The sequence below is a fragment of the Pteronotus mesoamericanus genome, unplaced genomic scaffold (assembly GCF_021234165.1).
Source record: "Pteronotus mesoamericanus isolate MK-2021 breed Mesoamerican mustached bat unplaced genomic scaffold, CSHL_Meso_final scaffold_167, whole genome shotgun sequence".
Classification (NCBI taxonomy): domain Eukaryota; kingdom Metazoa; phylum Chordata; class Mammalia; order Chiroptera; family Mormoopidae; genus Pteronotus; species Pteronotus mesoamericanus.
In genome coordinates this window covers 2,207,028-2,224,461 of record NW_026555308.1, presented here as the reverse complement: position 1 = coordinate 2,224,461, position 17,434 = coordinate 2,207,028, and the positions used below count along the sequence as shown (strand labels likewise).

The 17,434-nt window shown below is 40.9% G+C and overlaps 1 pseudogene; it reads left to right on the top strand.

Moving 5' to 3' along the window:
- The first annotated feature begins 13,480 nt into the window (after positions 1 to 13,480).
- LOC129083283 (GRAM domain-containing protein 2B-like) lies at positions 13,481 to 17,026 on the top strand (annotated as a pseudogene).
- Positions 17,027 to 17,434: the final 408 nt, after the last annotated feature.

Genomic DNA, 17,434 nt, shown 5'->3' with positions numbered 1-17,434 from the left:
GCTGGCTGATTCGGTCCTCAGTTTCATCTAGCCTGCTTTTGATTCCTTCTACTGCGTTCTTCAATTCAGAAATTGTATTCTTCATTTCCTACTGCCTCTTGTTGATAGTTTCTATGTCCTTTTTCACGCTGATATAGTTTGCAGTAAGGTCCTCGTAGTTTCCCTGTAGTTTTTTGCAATTCTGTAGTCTTTTGTAATTCTCTCTGAGCTCACTGAGCTCACTGAGCTTCCTTAGAACCGTTGTTTGGAACTCAATATCTGATCGTTTACTTGCCTCTATTGCATGCAGTCCTCTTTCTGGGGATTCCTCCTTTCCCTTCGACGGGGGAGTTTTTCTTTGTCTTCCCGTTATTTGTGAGACTCTTCCCTTCTGCTTCTGATTCTTAAGTTGATCTGTCTTGACTTCCTGACTTTGTGGTGTGAACGTCTATGGTAGGAGACCGCTGTCTTTACACTCTGGATCTGCCTCTGATGATGTCAGATGTCGTCCCTCTCTGACCTTAGGCAGCCTGTTCGAGACTTCCAGGAATCTGCTGTCTGTGGCTGTCTCCTTCAGCTGTTGATCTAGTCACTCTGCTCTCAGCAGGCCGCCTCAGACAGCTCAGGGTGGAGCGGAGTCCCTCCTGGGGGCGGGGTTACTGGATCCTCTCAGGCTGCTACCGTATGGGGGAGGAGTCAGCACTGGGATCCCACCGGCTACTCTCTCCGTTCTCTCTCCAAAGCCTCTGTCCCCAGTATCTCCTCAAGTGTCTCCAGACCTCTCTGCGTCCGCTTTACCCAGGGATCTACTGTCTGTGGCTGCCACTCTGCACTCAGCAGGTCGCTTAGACAGCACAGGATGGGGTGGAGTCCCATCTGGGGGCAGGGCTATTGGGTCCTCTGACCTTGCTGCCGCTCAGGGGGAGTGGTCTCTGCCTGAGCAAGATGGCTGCTGCAGCATGGGGGATGAGGCAGCACCGGGATCCCGCTGGCTGCTCTCTCAGTTCTCTCCCCAAAGCCTCCTTCCCCAGTCTCTCCTCAGGTGTCTCTAGCCCACACTGTCCCCGCCTATACCAGACACCAGGGTAAGTGGCTGCAAATAAAAATGTATGCATTGACCCTTTAAACGGTTCTTTGCGTCTCCAGCTGCCTGTCTCTTCTGTGCTCTTTTTGGGCCCTGGTGCTGTGCGCTAGAGATCCCCGCTTTTGGTTTAGACCCCGCTCTTCTCAGGGGGATCCAACTGGCCGTTTCAATATCCTTCTGGTGCTGCTGCCCGTGGGCGCCCCACCCACCTTCTCGAGTCTCTACTGCACTCCTTACCAGTTAGATTGCGCTTAAGCTGATTCTTCTGTCTCCAAGGCTAGAAGGCTCCCCTCTCGCTATTGTTCAGTTGTTTGTTCCAGGTGATTTCTCCACAATTTAGCTGTAATTCCAGGTTGGTCCTAGAAGGAGGTCAGTGTGACTTCCCCTCACTCCTCAGTCATCTTGATTCCTCCTCACATTGATGTTTTTCTCTCCCTCTCTTTCTCTCTCTCCCCACCTACCCCCTCACCCTTCTTCTCTCTCTAAAATCAATGAAAAAATGATCATGGGTGAGGATTTACAAAAATATAAAACCATGAAGGAAGTGGAAGTAAACACAAACTGAGTGCTTGCTACTTTTATTATATAAAATTAAAATATATACTATGTACAGAAAACCATTAATAAAACCCAGAGGCAAAAATATACATTGTGAAAGCTAGTTTCAGCATTGGTGAAAAGGCATCTGACATGCTCAAAAAATATTGTTTAATAGTTTACTATTGAGTCAACATTTAAAGAATTCTCACAAATAACAACAATTTAAAAGAAAAATGCCCTGGAAAGAAACTGTAAATCAAGAACCCAGCAAAACTATATTTCAAAACTAAGGTGACAAAAACTTTCCCAGATAAACAAAAACTAAGAGAATTTGTTGCCAGCAGACCTGCTTACAAGAAATACTAAAGGAATTGCTTTCTTTTCCTCACCTGACATTTTCTCATTGCTTTTAGAGACAGAGGAAGGGAGAGGTGAAGGAGAGGGAGAAGCATTGATGCAAGAGAGAAGCATCAATTTATTGCCACTGGAACGCACCTTAACTGGAAGATGGAACCTATAACCTGAGTACGAACCCAAAATGGGAATCATACCCACAACCTTCACTTATAGGATGATGCTCCAACCATTGAGACACAGGAATCAGGGCAGGAGTTTCTTCAGGCTGAAAGCAAGTGATCCCAGGTAGCAATTCAAATCCACACAAACAAGCAAATGGCATTGATAAAGTTAATTAAGTAATTATAAAGAACACTATAAGTACATTTTAAATCTTTTCCCCTCTTAAATGATTTTTAAAGCAATTGGATAAAATACTATGTAGCAATGTATTGTTGAGCCCATAGCATATAGAAATGCACTATATGTGCTATATATTTGCCAATAAGAGCACAAAGGAGGTACATGGGAGTAAAGTTTTAATGAGCTAAGGGTATGATCATAGATGGTAAAGTAATAATTATAACAATGTATTGTTGGGTTTGTAACTTTGATAAATTATATGTAAAGCAAAATAAATAAGTAATACAGAAAGGTGGGAAAGGGATTAGAGCTATACAGGAGAAGCACTTCTATATATAATCAAAGGAGTTGAGCTAGTATAAACTGAAGCTGATTTTGATTAAGATAAGATGTATATGGTAAAACTTAGAGAAACCACTAAAAAGAATCCAAAAAGTATAGTTAAAAAAATCATTAGTGGGGTTAAAATGCTACATTAGATAACATTCACTTAATGCAAAAGAGCGCAACAAACACACAAAAAGACAGAAGATTTTTAGAAAACAAAAGTAAAATGGCAGGCATAAATCTAACTATATTGGTAATAATATTAAAGTTGAGTGGATTAAACAATCTAACTAAAAGGCAGGGATCATCACACTGAATTAAAAAATATGATTAAAGTATATGTTGTCTACAGAGTACACACTTTTAGATTCAAAGACATAAATAGATTGAAAGTAAAAGAATGGAAAAGATGTATCATGCAAACAGCAACCACAGGAAAATTGCACTGGCTATACTAACATTAGACAAAATAAAATTTAAAACAAAATGTTACTACCGAAAAAAGAGATACTTTATAATGACAAAAATAAAACAGGGATATATAACAATAATAAACATACATTCATCTGATAACAAAACACCAAAACATGTGATACAAAGACTGGGGATTTCTTTCAAACTTTCAAGGAACAGGTACTTCCCATCTTATTATAAAGAATTCTTGGATATACACAAAGTTGAAAATGCTACCATTTATTCCTTCCAGCAAACATACTCACATAAATGCACAAATATGATAAATATTAAAAAAGAAAATCATATGATAAACTCAGAAACAGCCTCTGATTCTGAATTGTCAGTTTTCTTTCATTTTTACTTTTAAAAAATTTTTAGTAAGAGTTTATTTGAGCCAAACTGAGTACAGGTGCCAGGGAGCAAGATCTCAGATGTTCCCCTGTTAGATTTTTTACAAGATGTCATCTTACATCTCTCTCTGAAATTAAGGGAAACTCCTTTATTTTCCTCTTCGTTGCTCAAAATCCAGGGCATCCCATTCAGTGAGATTTTAACCAGTTTCATGTATTTGTCAATTTTTTATTTCATGCAATTATTCTTTTTTTGATAGATATATTTATTGCCATTTTATTATTCATATTTTTATCTTTCTTATCTTTCGACACTTTAATGTTTCATATACTAATAGTTTGGTGGTGATGAACTCCTTTAGCATATTCTTCTCTGGGAAGCTCTAGATGTCCTTCTAGTCTAAATGATAGCTTTGCTGGGTAGAATATTTTGGTTGTAGGTCCTTGCTTTTCACCACTTCAGATATTTCTTGCCAGTCCCTTCTGGTCTGCAGTTTCTGTTGAGAAATCAGCTGACAGTCTTATGAGAGTTCCCTTGTAGATAACTAACTAACTGCTTTTCTCTTGCTGCTTTTAAGCTCATTGTCTTTAACCATTGGCATTTTAATTATGATGTGTCTTGGTGTGGGCCTCTGTGGTTCATCTTGTTTGGGACTCTGTGCTTCCTGGACTTGTATGTCTATTTCCTTCACCAGGTTTAACAACTGTCTTTCAAGTAAGTTTTCAACTTCTTCCTCTCTCTCTTCTCCTTTCAGCATCCTATAACGCAAACATTGGTATGTTTGAAGTTGTCCCAGAAGCTCCTCACACTAGCTTCATTTTTTTTAATTTTCTTTTTGCTGTTCTGATTGGGTGTTTTTTGCTTCTTTATATCCCAAATCACTGATTTGATTCTCAGCTTCATTTTCTTTACTGTTGATTCCCTGTAAATTATTCCTCATTTCAGTTAGTGTATCCTTCATTTCTGACTAGTTCTTTTTTACAGTTTAGGTGCCCTTTTATTATGCTGTTAAATTTCTCACTAAGCATCATTGTAACCACTGTTTTGAACTCTGTATCTGTTAGTTTGCTTACCTCCATTTAATTTAGTTCTTTTTCTTGTTCCTTCACTTGGGACCTGTTTCTTTGTCTCCTCATTTTGGCTGCTTCCTTGTATTTGATTCTATGTATTAAGTAGAGCTGCTACATCTCCTGGGCTTTGTAGAGTAGCCTAGTGTAGTAGGTGTCCTGTAGGGCCCAGTGGCACAGCCTCCCCATTCACCTGAGCTGGGCACTCCAGGTTCACCACCCACCACCATGTGGACTGTGTATACCCTCTTGTTGTAGTTTAGCCTTGATTGCTCTTGGCACCTCAATGGGAGCAACTTACCTTCAGGCCAGTTGACTGCAAGGACTGGCTGGGACAACTGTACAGCATAAGCTTTGCAAGGGCCCACCCCAAAGAGTGGAACTTACTTCAATGGAGCTCTGGTGCCCACTGAGTCCGCCCCTTGAGTGTGTTGCTTGTGGATGTGGTTGGGTAGTGCTTCAACATGGTCTGAAGTTGTCCACTGGATGCATTGGCTCTGGAGCCTCCTTGGAAGTGCAGGCCAATTTCAGCTGCCACCTGTGCTCTTCCCAGGGCCTCTCATCCTAGGCTACAAAGCAATCTGCAGCTGGCTGCTACTTGTGCTGGGCTTGGAAGTGCCCAGGAGAGGCCAGACTGCAAACTAAGGCTGACTGTGCTAGTGCCAAGCCTAGGACTACTTAGCAAGAGGTACAGGCACAGCAAGACAACATGCTACTTGTTTGAGAAATTTTAGGAAAGTCTAAAGCATGAGACAAGAAGCCATTCATAATGGAAAATCTATGGGAAACAGCTAGGGTGGGCCTGCAAGTTGGATGGGGCAGGGTCTCAGAGAATCACCAGGGTGGGGCCAGCAGCCTTAGGTTGACGGAGATTCAGGTATGGCACCTTCCTGCTGGCTCAATGGGGGACAGGCTCAGAAAAAGAACAATGGCCTCTTCCAGCATTTCTGTTTGTGAGAAAGCTGTCCCTCCAGCTCTCACACTGGTGCCAGGCAATTCATTTCCTCCCTCTATGTCCCTGGTGACTTTCAAGCTATTGCTCCAGTGGTGGAGCTCAAAGGAAGTGAGTCCAAGTAAGTCCTAAGTCCATGTGCAGGCCCATTAGGAGGAAATGTCTGGGGCTCCAACCACCCTCCATCTTACTCAGCTACAATATCGACTGGTTTTATAGCCAGAAGTTATGAGGACCTCTCTTCCTGGCACTGGAAACCTGTGCTGGGGATCCTCATGTGGAGCTTGGACCCCTCACTGGTCAGGGGGAACCTCCACAGCCAAGATATCCCTCCTGATTTTTATCTGCCTCACATGGGTGTGGACTAGCTTGTTCTGCAGCTCTGTTATTCCTACAAGCCTTGATGTGGCTTCTTTTTCATCTTAGTTGCAGGACTTCTGTTCAGCTAGGTTTCAGGTGGTTCTGAATGATGACTGTTCAGTGGTTTAGTTGTAATTTTTGATGTTGGTGTAGGAGGAAATGAGTACTGCATTTACCTTGCCACTTTCTTGACCAGAAGCCTACAATCATTTTCAAAATAAATTTAAAGTCATACTTTCAAATAGTAAATTTCTTTATGTTTTAATTCAGAAACAGAACTACGAGTAAGTACATGGCACTTGATGGAAATATATAATGGAGGTAAAATAAAATTGTGGAACCTACATAGTAATTTAGAAAAACTTAATCATAAACAAAAGTGGAAAATCAGTATATGAATTAGTATCTATATAAAATATTTCAGGAATTGACAATTGAAACAGAAAGTGAAAAAAAATGCAGTTGATTGGCATGCCTGGTCATTGATATTTTGAAAGACATTTCTTTCTTGTTTAACTTACCCATATTCCTGTTGTAATGTTGTGTGACACATGCAGCTCAGATAAGAAAATAAAAAATGAGTAGCCTGGGTGTGTGGCATAATTAGAGCTTCCTGGAGTTTTAAAAGAACACCTTCCCCTTCTTGCTCCAAGATCAGCCTGACCTTGTTAGATGTACTCATTATCTCTGTATCTCCCTTGTTAAAGATAAACCAGCCCTGACATCCATGAATTAGCCTGGCACTCACAGCTAGGTCCTTGTGCTCTCCTATTGGACATAGAAAATTTCACAGAATATCACTATCACACAAGGCCACACTGTGGAGCAAGACAAAACAAGACCATTCTGTAATCATGTCTTAATGCAAAAATAATGAACATTGTCCAAACCAAAAATATGACCAAACACTCCCTATGGTGGATGATGTACATAACTGCTACTTCTTTGCCACATTGTTCAAGCCACAAAAATTACCAAATTCCCCTGATGCTGGATCATACGAGTGACTATTACTTCTTTGCCAATCACAGCTTTGGCCTCCATTTCATCTTCCCTTCTTCTAGATAAAATATATTAAGATATCTAGCATCTGATCCAGAGCAAAGACCAAACTCCTCAAATCCACACCAAAATTATTTCACACAAGCCCAAGTCTTTTAATAAATCCTTTCTAGCTCCTTCCTCCTAAGATTCCTCATTATTCACCTATGGTGGGTATTCTCCCTTGTTATAATGAGTAATAAACCAAATTTATTCAACAAGAGGTGTGTTTCTAATGAGTTTTGACTGGAGAGCACTGGCAGCTGGAACATTTTTTTTTTTTTTTTTTTGGTAAAAGGACCTCTCTTTCCATCTTTAACCTGAAGAGGGTGTATCAAGTTTTGTTTTCTCAAGATATACAGATGATTCTCTTACAAAGGACAAATGATAAGTTTTACATAATATAAAAAGCAAACACAATTTTATTAGAAATTAGTTCTCTTGGTGATTTTCCTAGCCTGTTTCATTTTCAGTAGAAGAAAATTTCATAGCAACCACTTTTCTCAGAGCCCATTTTATATCCTTGTTTCTCAGGCTACAGCATGAAAGTCACCACTGTGTACGTCAACACAGCTGCTATGCCTGTCTCAGCTGAGTGGGAGGATAAAGGGTTAAAATACAGAAATATGGTGGTGTCATAGAAGAAGAAAACTACAGCCAGGTGGGAACCACAGGTGGAGATGGCCTTCCATCTTCCCTTGTCAGTGGGACTCTTCTCTCAGGACAACACAACTGATAAGGGTATATGACAATAGGCTGCAAATGAAAGGAATGATCATTATCCGCCCTACTTAAATAAGAATAATCATCTCAACCCTGGCTGGTGTGGCTCAGTGGATTGAGTGCCAGCCTGTGAGGCCAAGGGTCACTGGTACAATCCCCAGTCAGGGCACATACTAAGGTTGAAGACCAGGTCCTCAGTAGAAGGCACATGAGAGGCAACCACACATTGGCATTTCTCTCCCTCTCTTTCTTCCTCCCTTCCCCTCACTCTAAAAATAAATAATAAAAAGTTGTTCTTTTTTAAAAACCTTAAAAAAAGAAGCATGATCTCAGGGATCTCCCTCTAGGGAGCATGTCTGTGCCTTTCCCTGTCCCCTTCTTCCCTGCAGATGTATTACCTTTGCCTTTTCTTCTCCTATGCTTTAAGGGCTATTATTTTGCTTCTGAAACTTGTTTCCTCAGCCTACAGAGCCAAGCTGCATTCATTTCTACTACCTCTGTAACTTTCTAAATAAATTTTCTCTTATAATTTGAAAAAAAAACAAAGAATCATCATATCATTGAGGTGTGTGTGTCAGAACAGGAGAGTTTCAGGAAAGGAGTCACATCACAGAAGAAGCGGAGGATGGTGCTGTCTACACAGAATGAGACTTGAGCCATCAGGAGGGTATGCAATAGGACATCCAGGTTGGCAATGACCTATGACCCAGAGGAGCAGGACACAGAGCTGATAGATCATCTTTGTTGAGTAGAATAAGTGATAGCGTATGGCAACAAAGCAGTCACAGACCAACCATCACAGCCAGGAGGAAATTGTCCATATCTATGTGCATGAAAAGAAAATAAATCTGCATAAGACACCCAGAAAAGATGTTCTAAATCCTGAGTATGTGGTTTGACAGGATCTTGGGGACTGTGGAAGAGAAGCAGATGTTCATGAAGGACAGGTTCCTGAGGAAGTATATGGGAGTGTGCAGGTGAGAGTTCATGCTGATGCCCTAGAGGATAAGTAGGTTGCCTAGGACCATGACTAGATACGTGCTCAGGGAGAAGAGGAAAAGGAGCAGCTGCTGATGGGACTTCCTAGAGAGCTCCAGGAGGAGAAACTAAGATACATTTGACTACTTTGCTCCTCTCATGGGCCTGGAATCAGATGCAGAGATGCAAGGATCACAAACCAAAAAGATAAGGGTTTAGATGCAACAACCCAAGCTCCAGTGATGGTCATGTTAGTGAAACCTGTATTTGAGTTGTTCCATCAGGATCTTCCCCTTGTCCCTACACCCTCTTCCAACTCCCAGTCCTAGATGATACTGGTCCCACTGGACTCAGTTTAAAATTTTAATCAAATATAACATAAAAGGAACACACAGGCACATACAAATCCTTTCTCTGCCATTATATAGGTCTCTTTTAGTAGCTCGTAGAGACAAAAGAAACAACCAGTTATTACTGAGTTTATCTCAAGCTCCAGGTGATGTATTCAGGACTCCTATTACTCCCTGGATCTCAAAGGAGTTCTTCAAAGAATTTCACTCATTAGTAAAGACATTTTGACATCACTGATATTATCTTAACTGGGAGAAGCTGTTGCTATCAAGTATTCACCTTTGAGGAACTGGTCAATGCTTCTCTTTATTATAAGGTTTGGAAAGTCTTAGAAATATAGGTAGTTCCTGAGCAGGTGAGGACCAAACGTTCATGACCTTAGCCCTCTGTGTGGGAAGAATGTTTGGGGAAATTAGAGGTGGATATTTACAGTAGTTTTCATGGCTGCTGGGACCAAATTCCCTCAGAACCTCATTAGAGACAAGCAAAAAGAACTGTCCCACCTATTTGTTGGTCTCTGGGGACCCAACAATGACAACAAAGTATATTATAAAGTCCTAAGTCAGAACCTGGAGATAAAGCAATCTAGGTAAAGACAGGATAGAAAATTTATGAGACCTCATTGCATCACCTTGTAAATCTAGGCTTATGTTTATGGATTTGAAAATTCCATTATGAAATTTTTTTCTTCTTATTTTCTTAGTTCAGAAATTGGGGTTACTGTAGTATTATCTGACTGAGCCTTATTTTTCTCTCATATCTGGTCATTTATTGTGCAAAGTTAATGATGTGTTTGCAGATACGCATCAAAGTTAATGATAGGGACATGGCATTACAGAGTTAGACTTAATTATTTAAAGTATTTGGTGTGAAGAATGATCTGTTTATAATTGCAGGGAGATATATATCAGAGAGAACACAGCATGAAATAACTGAGAAACTCCAGGATCTTAGAATAGACTTCTTTTAGGATGTCTTCCCAGCTCACAATGAGTCACCTCTTTCTGAGAACGATCCTCTAATCCAGAGTTACAGGACTGTGGCCTCCAGTAGCACAATTTATACTGCTCCCCCTCCTGCCTAGTCAGAATTCATGATTGGAGGGGGGGACTGGAAACTGAGGCAGAGGGGCTGCAGGTCATTCTTAGTATGACTTGATCTGAATATGTAAACCTAGGAGTTTACAAACCTCTCCTGACTGCCTCATAAATGGAGATGCAAAAGGCTATAGAGTAGGGTAAAAATGCAAACAAAGAGAAGCAGAGATGAACTGGAGAGAGTACGATAGTTTTTTAGTTCTGGGTTCAAGTCCTTTTCTGATGATTGGCTACATTGTGGCCTCACTCACAGTTCTTAGCTGCAAATAACAAAAAGCAAGTTTTGCTGAACTAAGCAGAAAATTATTTCTTGAAAATGATAATGCATGCCTTTCAAAAACACTGAGCAGCTGAAGAACCAGGCTCAGAAGGTCACACGCAAGCTATAATGGCCCAAAGCATGCCACAGAACTGGTTTTATTAGCATACAAATGGTTCCTGCTGCTCCAAGCATAAATGTTATAGTTCATGGCTTTGACACAGCTATCACTGGACATAGGCTGCCACAAGTAGCAGTGTTGCCCTGAGAATCCATCTGGCTACAGTGGCTGCCATTGCTAGCGTGTTACCCTTGGTTTCCTCTTCATGTCAAAGGTTAAGTTAAGATACCTGATGGATAGTCACATGCCCACATCTCAGCTGCGAGAGAGGCTAGGAAACAAGTTATTCAGGGTTCCCTTAAATTGGAAGAAGTAGACTTTTTACTCAGCCAGGATTATTAGGTAAGGGATTACCTAAACTTTGGAAGGAGTTACAGAATTTGGGAAGCCAAAAAGCATGATAAATTCCTACTAAAATATACTCCTCCAGCTGCATAATATTAACACGTGCCTCTTACCAATTTACCCTTCAGTAGAAGAGAAATTTTCTGGCCAAACATAATGCAACTGCCCTTCTTACAATAGGAAAACAACTTAAAATCCCATCACTTACTGTATCCACATCCACAATCAGGATCTCTCCTATGCTAATCATGATTCCATCATGACAACCTATAACTTCTAAATCAAACTTGAAAGCTAATCAATAACTGCATACCCTGTGTGTATATTAAGTAGAACAAATGGAGATAAAAAGTGGCTGTTACTCTTTAACTCTGAAATGTCACAAAGAGGCACTCTGAGGTTGGTGCCCACAACCTAGAAACACAGAAACAAACCTAGAAAACTGGTGCATCCCATGAGCCTTCGGCACTTCACCTAGTCCCGGTCCTTTAGGTCTCAGTCCCAGCTGTCTGCCCTTCCCAGTTAGGGAGGTGTTAGGGATTTTCATTTTCAACAGGCTGGGACTGTTGGAGGCCAAGTCTGACTCCCAATCTGATATCCTTTCAAAAGGCAAGGTTGAGTGGGGAGGCAGAAATGCATAAACGTACGTTGGTGGCTCAGATCCTTCTCAGAGTAAGGGCTAAGCCCTCGCTACTCAGTGTGACTCAAGAACCAGACGTTACCTTGGTGATTGTTGGAAATGCATAATCCCAAGCTCCACATCAGACTTCCTGAACCAAAATCTTCACTTTAACAACATCCCCAGGTAATTTCTGTGCACATTAATGTTTGAGAATAACTGCTTTAATCTTCCCAAGATTGCTGGTCTAGGAGGTAATGTTGGTATGTGTATTTGTTTCTGCAGATGGTGGCTTATACTACAAACCTAAAGGAGATGTTGAGGTTTGAGCTTTGTGAGTCAGATTTAGGGTCTTTATGACATCTCAGGCATCACTTCCCACTTAATCAAGATGATATAATGAAAGCCATGTGAGGTAACATAGATAGAAAACCAACAGTGAGCATTTGTATCTGAGAATGCTCAGAAATACTCAGGAAGGGAAATTAATTTACTTGAAGAGGCACTTAATGAGCCTGAGGTTGAACAAGTGACAGGATGTGTATTAGGAATAAATGAATCTATTCATCAGCTTGGCATCCTACAAACATCATTTCTAACCAAGAAACTTACTTTATAATAAAAAGGATGTGGTAGCCAGTCGCCAAAATGGCCCTCAATGATCATAGTCTTGTGTAATCCCTTCCCACTTTGTATTGGGCTGACTTTTTGTCTTTCTCCATTTGGGCTATAATAGCACAATACCATAAACTGAATAGCTTATAAATGACAGAAATTTATTTTCTTACAGTTTTGGAGGCTACAAAGTTGAAGATCAAGATGCTGGCACATTTAGTGGCTGATTAGACCTCACCTCCTGATTAATACATGGTGATATTTTCAGTGTAACCTCACATGGCAGAAGGGACAAAAGAGCTTTCTCAGGTCTCTTTTGTACTATCCCATCGATGATGGCTCTACTCTCATGACCTAATCACCTCCCAAAGGCTGCACCTCCTAATACCATCACTTTTGGTGTTAGGATTTCAACCTATGAATGTTCTGGGGACACAGTCCATAGTACTGTATAAGCAATACGATGTTGTGGAAATGGTGGTATGTGACTTCTGGAGCTCAGTTATAAAAGATTATGGCCTCTATCTTGCTCTCTTGAATCCCTTGTTCTGGGAAAACCAGCTATTCTGCTGCAAGGCCATATCAAGTTAGCTCAATGCAGAGATTCATGTGAGAAGCTGAGGCTTCCTGCCAATAGCTCTGAGAGCGAGCAAGCTTGGAAACCCATCTTCCAGCAAAAGTCAAGCATTCAAATTAATAAGCCCCTGTTGACAGCTTAACTGCTACATCATGAGAAGCCCTTACCCAGCACTAGTCAACTAAACCAGTACCAGATTCCTGACCCAAAGGAACTTGTGAGATACATGTCTACTGTTTTAAGTAGATAAGTTCTGGGATAATTTGTTACTTGACAATAGAGTAACTATATTAGGAATAAGGACGAGGTCCACAGGCTCATTGGTATTTACTTGTACAACATCACCAGCAACAGTTGATGCCTATGAAATAGAGAAATGGTCTTTTAACAACTCAGTTTCAGCACCAGTTGAGGTTACCATGTGAGGTAAGGGGGACTGTTTCATACCAATATATGCTGAACTTCCTCCCAACCAGGAATTTATGAAGCAAAGAGACAAGAGGTAGAAGTACCATATTTTGCCATGTATAATGCCCAGTTTTTTGCCCAAATTTTTGAGGGAAAAATAAGGATGCCCATAATACATGGGTATAATGATTACATGCCATGGATATAATAATCCCATGTATAATGCATACAAAAATGTGGGTGCACATTATACACAGCAAAACACTTAATGATCTACTTGCAAATGTTTCTTCTTAATGCAGGGCTCTGGAGAGACTTCTTGCTGGCCACTTTGGGCTCCATTTGCTACTGGATAAACTGACCAAAAGGGAGAGATTCTAATATTGTTTTGACTTGGACTATCAATAAAAAATAGTTTTGCTGCTACACAATGGTAGCAGAGAAGATTATGGATGGAAAGATCTCCTTGAGAGAATTCTAGGATTGCCATGTCCAGTGATGACAATTAATGAAACATTAGGGTAATCTTACATGGGTAAGATCAAAAGGGCACCAAATCTCTCAAACATGAAATTTTAGGTTACCATATCAGATTTTAATAACCTTGAACAACTGAGATGCTGCCTAAAGACAAAGGGAACATGAATTAGATTGTGGACAGGAAAATGATTACTATCAACTAAGGATTCATGACTACCTGTAGAAATGAAAACTACATTATCCAGTCACATTTTCCTCTTTCCTTTGTTATATATACATTTATGTATCATCAGAGAAGGGTGAGGAAACCAGAAGTCTCTTTAAGTACATGCCCAGATGTCTTTGAATGAAAGTTTTTTAAGTTAGCAAGACTTAGAAAGCTATCCATAGACTATATCATTTTAAAAAGAAGGACAACCAGATATAATGTGTCTCCTGAGGGGATGTGAGAGGCAATAAACATCAAATCTGTAAGTAAATTTTTCTAATAGCCCCATTAAAATTTTTAAAGTGAAATTCATTATCTGGTACATACATAATGTCCAAGACTTACCTTGTTTTTTTCCTGCCCAGACCTCCAACCATCCCTTTCTCTAAGGAAACATATTTTCTTTTAGTATGGAATGGTGTTTAGAAACCAAAATCTGGGTGCTAATTGGTACTGGATTGTCACTTATTATGGGTTTGGTTTGTTTTTTTGTTGTTCGCCTTTACTTTTAAAGTAGCTTACTAATTTATCCTTGTGCCTTAAGTGTTCCCTCTCAATCTTTTGCTCAATTAAGCTGATGGAGCAACTCTAGTGGATCACGGTAACTAGATTTTTGTTGTTGTTCAAGGGCATTCCTTCCCATTTTCATTCTTTGATTTATTTGGGGAACTCCTCCACTCCTCCATTTTGTCCTGGTGATAATATTCATCACTGGATTCCCAAATGGAAGGGATTTGGTTTATGACCCAGGAAAACTAGAATACTCCCCTCTTTCATCCAGAATGGTTGGTTCATATTTGGGCATATGATCGAAGAAGGGGTGATCACAGCCTTGCCTGGAGTTAATAAACAAATACTAGCAGAGAGAAGTCTGTGTGCCTTGTGATAGCTAGTCTGGGGGAATGTAAATTTGAAGCTACTGGTGGCCATCTTACCTGCTACAAGGAAAGAGACAGTTTTCAGAATGAAGTCAAACAAAAGCAAACAAAGTAGAAAGATAAATACAGGTCCTAAAGCCATTATTTGGGTCCCTAAACTAGCCTTGCTTGAAACACAGAGGATTTGCAAGAAGAAATTCGCACTACGCAATTACATCAACCAATATATTCCATTTCTCCTTAAGCTGTTATGAGTTGGTTTTTCATCACGTGCAAACAATGCCTTTACTGACCCTGTGACTATCCTCTTACCCCTTCCACAAATCTTTGTAGAAGGGGGATGGCCTATTTTTAGAGATAGGATGGACAGAACTTGATGTCTGATAACATGTATCTGATAAAGACAAGAGGGCTCATTGTAGCCCTGAGGTTCCTATCCTGAGTTACTGGAGTAGTTGAATAATTTTGTATTTATTAAGATGCTACAGTCAGGCAAGGAAATTATTATTTATAAATTAATAGATTAGTTAGAGGAACATTCTGGTTTCTAGAGAATGGAGATGATGATTCAGTTGCCACTTCTGGCCCAGATGCATGGTTTTTATTAAAAACTCTTAAATATTATCAACTCAGAAAACTAAATTACAATGCATAAGATTGAAAGCTGAATGGGCACCTTTTAAAGCCAGATTTTGCCTTCAGAACAACTGTAGAGTGATACACATTAGATTCAGGAATTCTCTGTTCCTCATTGGCATCCATGTTCTACCAATATATAAATGGACTCAGCAGTGGTTCCTATGTTTAACCTATTTACCTCCAAATTATAATATTGAATAAAAGACTTGCCCCCCTCTTCCCCTCCTTCATGGCTTCTGCACACTTGCTCTGACCAATCACTGCTGCTCTAACGTGTCCAGGTTGGCAGGGGTGGGTGGCAGACACTCAGAGCTGTGAAGGTCCCCTCCAGATGCACCAGATGCAGCCCCAATTACTGAACAACAGCAAGATGTAGAAGACACAAAACCTGACAAAGTGCTCAGGAAGAGAGACAGTGAATTGGACTCAGCCCACTCAAAGGCCAAGAATGGTGTGGAGGAGAAAAAGAAGGTCTGCAGGTCACCAACAGCCCAGTCTCCCATCCTGTCCAGTGAGGCCCAGTCCCCAGACCAGAAGAGAATCATCTGCCTGTGGTCAAAATCCAGCTTTGATGGTATAAGAATGTAAAACAGAAAGCAAGAATCACTCTAAGACTGAAAAGAAAAAGTCTTCATCTTCTAGCCAGTACAAGGCAAATAGGCACTTTTCACAATTTTTTTCTTGATGTCCCAAGTGAAAAATAACTGAGGCAAAGTTTTACCTGTGCTCTGCAGAAAGAATTACTATATCAAGGGAAGCTCTTTGCATCAGAAAGCTGGATTTGTTTTCATTTCAAGCTCTTTGGAAAAGATACTAGATCTCTATTCTAGCTTTCTCTGTAACCCTAATAAAGAAAATCAGCTCTGGCCAGTGGCTCAGTTGGTTGAAGCATCATGGTACACCAAATGGTTTTGGGTTCCACTGCCAGTCAGGGCACATACCTGGGTGGCAGGCAGTTTGATCCCAGGTCAGGGAATGTAAGGGAGGAAACTGATTGATGCTTCTTGCTCTCTCTCCCTTCTTCTCTCTTCAAAATCAATAAGCATATTCTTGGGTGAGGATTTTTTTAAAAAGCAAATCTGCCCTTCTGCTGCCAAATGCCCTGATTATAGCAACATTCACAGACAGGTACATATTTGTTTCCTTACTCTCCAGAGATTCATCTTATAAACTACTAAAATCTACATGTGGACACCTAGAAAATACAAGTGTTGGTTGGTTACTGTCCCTATCCATCTTCTCTTGAAAACAGTTTCCAGTTCTGGGCAGACTGCCCCTCATTTTTGCCTCTGGATTTCAATGATGAATTCTTAGGTCTGGATAGAGTGGTTCAACAAAGAAGGAAGCAGCAGTTCTGGTTCTCAGACTCCCAAATCTGGGAACTCTAGAGATTTCCAAGTGACAAAGTCCCAGACAGCTCTGAATGTCTCCAAGGGTGAAGCAAGTGCAACTAGGGCAGATGCCCATGTGAACAGAATACCTGAAGGAAAAACCAAGAGTCTCCCTGCACATGGTCAGTAAGAAACCCCTGGAATCTTACGTAAAGTAAAGGCTCAGAAATGTCTGACTCTCGGCCATATTTTTATATTCTATGCAAATGTTGTCTGTGTATTAGTCATCTCGAACTTCCACATGAGATGCAGAATTAATACTCTGGCAGAGCAGCTGCAGTCACTAATCTCCATTGCGAACCCATCGATCTGAACAGGCAGCACCATCCAGCCTGAGCCATAAGACCAATTAAATGAGGAGGTCCTCTGCCGAGAGTTTACAGCTAACAAAATGAAATTAGAAAAGATACGGAACAACTTAAAAAGTTGTTTGAGAATGGCCACTGACCCAACTGATTGGTTCGGTCAACGTGATACCTGACGCTTCCCTTTGAAAGTGTTCCCGCAGGCGGCGTTCTGGTGGAGCGCCCCCTGCTGGTCAGAGTAATGAGTAGCGGGGCATCCCCGGCCCTGTTTGCACTTGCAGGTCTCCAGCTCAGGAAAGGGGGAGAGGTGATAGTTTTGGTTCCCGTGCAATAAAAGTTGACCTTGACTCTCTAAAGAAGTTCTCCGCGCTTCTGCCTGAAGAAAACAGGCCCATCTCAGGAGGTCTCAGGAAGAACTTGGTGGAGGCTCTCTTGGATGACTGTAGTTCAGTGGGCCATCGGCAGTGCGTCAGCAAACATCCTCCACAACACGCCTTTTAGACCTTCCCACCCTCCCTTATCCCCCAGCCCTCAAAGAAAGACGTATATCTTGTACCAACAAACTGATATGGTCCTTTAAAGAA